At 35.6% G+C, this 4,289-nt stretch overlaps 1 protein-coding gene across 2 annotated transcripts in view; it reads right to left on the bottom strand.

Annotated features, from left to right (window-relative positions):
* LOC106869951 (E3 ubiquitin-protein ligase Mdm2) overlaps nucleotides 1-2,280 on the bottom strand; it is a 109,459-nt gene extending 107,179 nt beyond the window's left edge. The window contains exon 1 of one of the 2 annotated variants that reach the window (XM_052974827.1): nucleotides 1,953-2,280. The gene's annotated coding sequence lies outside the window, so the exon portion shown is untranslated. The remainder of the gene's footprint in view (nucleotides 1-1,952) is intronic. The other variant, XM_052974825.1, reaches the window with a different exon arrangement.
* Between the last annotated feature and the right edge of the window lie 2,009 nt (nucleotides 2,281-4,289).

Genomic DNA, 4,289 nt, shown 5'->3' with positions numbered 1-4,289 from the left:
TATATATATATATATATATATATATATATGTACGACAGGTTTCTTTCAGTTTCCATCTACCATATCCACTCACAAGGGTTTGGTTGGCCCGAAACTATAGAAGACACTTGCCCAAGGTGCCACGCAGTGGGACTGAGCTCGAGTGTTCCCTAACAATATGATTTCGGGTTCAGCACAAATGTCTCCTACTATAACCCTGAACCAACCAAACCCTTCTGAGTGAATTTGGTAAGTGAAAACTCAAAGAGACTCGTGCAAATTCAAGAGATTTGAATTTACATTTTGTATATCTTAAAGTTTATTTAAACTAGAGCAATAAAGTAATCAATTATGAAAGGATAACTTTCATCAGGGAGAGAAGTTTATCAAAGTTAGAACGATTGCAAAATATCTAAAAATAAATATATTTGATATAATTCCTACTGTTGACTATCGCCTTCACTACAATTGTTTTCTCTTTATATTACTAACACTACTACTGTTACGATACTCCACTTTTTCTCCATAAAATATCACGCAGTAATTCGTAAACAAGTGCTCAGATGTTTCCATTTAAAACTAGAGCATACATGTGAGTTGAGGACATACAATGTGTGTGTGTGTGTGTGTGTGTGTGGTGTGCGCGCGTGTGTGTATGTGTGTGAACTACGAAAGCGTTCAATTCTCTGACACTAATAACTATTAACATAGTACTGACGCAACTTTTGGGAACGTGACAAAAAATTGTTTTTTATATGTACACACACACACCCATACGTACATATATATATATATATATATATATATATATATATATATATATATATATATATATATATATATATATATATATATACATATATAAATATAATTAAGGGATCAGCAAATATTTCCCTTAATTATATTTATAAATATATATGAGCTTTTAAATAAGTTCTCCACCAATAATGGTGCTTTCATACCGATGGGCTTGGTAAAAATTATTAATTGTTAATTGATTTATTAATTAATAAATTGATAATCCTTTACCCTTTTAATTTGTAAACAATACATATATATGTATGTGATGTGTGTGTGTGTGTGTGTGTGTGTGTGTGTATGTATGTATATATATATATTTGTACGTGTGCATGTATGTATGATATATGCCATATATGGTTTATATACGGCATATATATATTAGTACTTATATAGAAATACATATATATTATATCTTTGGTCGAAACATATCTAAGATATGTGTGAGTGTGTGTGTATTATTGTGTCTGGCGACAGTCATTCTCTTTTAATGCCTTATTACTTAACACACACACCGGTTCGATGTCCGCTCATTTACTTAATTATTTTTTTCTAAAATTTTCGTTGCATCTTGCAACTTCTTCAACAGTCGTTGACTCTGTCCGTTTCTATGTCCATTATTATATATATACAATAAGGCAGCGAGCTGGCAGCAAAGTTACCACGTCGGGCGAAACGCTTAGTGATATTTCGTCTGTCTTTACGATCTGAGTTCAAAACAATTAGGGAACCTCTATGCGATTGCTAGATCTACTCGAAATGGTGGTTAAATTTCCTCAAATCGTACCCTTCCGAGCTAAAAAAAAATGTTAGCACACAGTAGACAATATAATCGTGGGCATACTAAAATATAAAATGGCTTAGATGAGATGTCTGCATAAATCTGCTCGATGAGGGATATGAGAATTAAACAATAACAAACCCAATGCAATCTTCAAATATAACTTAATGTTACCTGTCGGTTGTGGAGTTTAATTTATTTAATAAAATAAATTAACTGGAAGAGAACGACAGAACAGTCAATATCGGTTTAACTTAATTAAAACTGAGGGATAAAAGGTTAGTGCCGGTGAAATTGACGTTGTTATAGCTACTTATTAATGGTGATTAAGTTTCTGAGTTACATCGATTTTAGTCAACGTTAGAATCTTAGAAAAAAAAAAAAAATCACTTACCGTCAAGCTAAGTCGGATGTAGTCCGGATTGACAGGAAATACTTACGCGTATTTTTTTTGTTTTTGATTTTTGTACTTTTATTGCTTAAAGCGGGAAAGGTGACTTGGCGCTCATTTCATTAAGGATCCTTTCACAGCAGCAGCAGCATCATATCGCGATGCTGACCATCATATTTATTCGTTGTTGTTTATAATAGCCCTGATTACAACAAATTTATGATCAGAGGCATTCCAGCTATGAACCATCCTGTCTTTTTCCTACGTTCAGTGACCCCAGAATGACAATATACAACGTGATCTTTCTACAACTAGTGATTTGAGAGAGAGTTGGATGCTGCTTTTAACAATTAGCGCGACGTTCGTGTTTTTTGTGCTATCCCTTGGATATAATAAATTAAGGAAAGGAATTTTATTACGCAAAATGGTTAAAATGTGCCATAAATAAATAAATCAATTATACCAGTTGTTTGTTAACCTTTTTCTATATCCTTCCTCTTTACTGGGTCACCATACCCATTTTTACCATTCAACCACCTACTTATAAAAAGAAAATTAATAGCTTCATTTTAATTTGTCCTTATAATCAATCGTAAGAACAATAATCTAACAAAAGCAGTGCAAATATAGGGTAATAATTTTTCATCTCTAAAGCAATTTCTCTCGTTAGAATCCCCAAATGTTTCTCTTGGAATACTAGAATCACTAATTCTGATAATCAAACAGGATTGTATTTTTAATGAATAACTTCCAACTATTTAAAACAAACCAGTGAGAAAATTCCACTGTGACCGTGTTAAGATTGTGGCACTGTTTCTTCTAAATCATGAAAAAAAGAGAGAAAAAAAGTAGGTGTATAAACGAGTTCCCCCAAATAATTTTCTTAATTTTAGGCTGCCTATGAAGAAGTGACGCTAGAACTATGAAATCTTGCATGCATTAATTTCAACCTTTCTTGTTAATAACTGCATTGTTTCTTTCCATGTAAACTGATATCGACTATTCAAAGAAGACTTCAAAAGTAACTGGTAATGACTTCTCTTGAAAATGGACAAAATTTGGCATTATATTGTTTTCAAGTACCTCCAGGAAAAGAATTTGGTCCCGAAGGACATTCATGCTGACATAGTTGCTACATTAGGGAATGACTGCTTTACCAACAGGCGATTGACTTGAAATCAAATAGCCAATGCTTTTAGTATATACTGTGCGTAAGTTGAGAATATTCTGCATAATGAACTTGGTATGTCACAGGTTTCTGTTTGGTGGGTGACACGTCTTCTGACACGAGATCAAAAGCGCACCAGGCTGATCACTTCACGGAAAACCTGACATTGCTCGAAGCAGAACCAGATGGTTTTCTTGAACGTTTCGTAACCCACGATGAGTGTTGGCTTCATCACTCTGAGCCAAAGAAAAAGAGACAACCCATGCAGTTGAAACACCCCTCCTCACCTGCTACAAAGAAGGCCAAGGTCGTTTCATTTGCCGGGAAGGTGATGGCCGCAGTTTTGGTGGGATACAAAAGGCATTATGTTTATGACAATCTTCAAAAGGGCCACACTATCGTTGAAGAGTACTATGCTAACTTGCTAAGGCAATTACGAAAGGCTATCAAGACCAAATGCCCAGGAAAACTGACGAAAGGAGTTTTATTTCATCAGAACAATGCTCCAGCACACAAGTCTTTAGATGATGCCGGTCGTTATTGAGCCACCTAATATGACTCTCAGAAGGCTGTAATCTCGCTGGTAGTGAACCCGAATGAAGAACATATATAAGCAAGGTTGTAACTTAAACACGTTTATTGTGGCTACATGTATATACACAATGGAATGATAAATAGAATGGTTGGTGTATAAAGGCCATGGTCTTCTGTGCTATGCTCCAGCTTGCAAGCTAGCCTGTGGCATAAGATAGAGCCAGTCAAGTTGTGTCCTCACAGCTTGCGTGGCAGTGCAGAAAAGAGAAAGAGATGAGGTCACGTGTCTAAACCTTAATGTTGTGTAACGCCCTTTATATCTGTATAGGGCTTTCCTATAAGGTGTTATCCACCCCTGATTGGAACTCTCCCGTATGACATGTACGCATGCTCAGTGACTTGCTTTAACAGTTGCAATCAGCTGAATGCACATTGCCAGTGACATTTGACATAATTACCCACACTCTGTGGTCAGGATTCTTTTTTTGGTTTGATGTCGGTATCGAAGGGATTACCAGACACCGGACAATACAGTAAGAGCAGCTTTCACTCACATCGTGGTATTCGATGTTGTGTACGTGTCTGTCGTGGTAAAAGATGCCACTCCTTAACTGTTGCTTTGCTTTCATCCGTAGCAC

Source organism: Octopus bimaculoides, chromosome 19 (assembly GCF_001194135.2).
Source record: "Octopus bimaculoides isolate UCB-OBI-ISO-001 chromosome 19, ASM119413v2, whole genome shotgun sequence".
Lineage (NCBI taxonomy): Eukaryota > Metazoa > Mollusca > Cephalopoda > Octopoda > Octopodidae > Octopus > Octopus bimaculoides.
The sequence above is the reverse complement of the archived record's forward strand: the minus strand, read 5'-3'. Positions and strand labels throughout refer to the sequence as shown.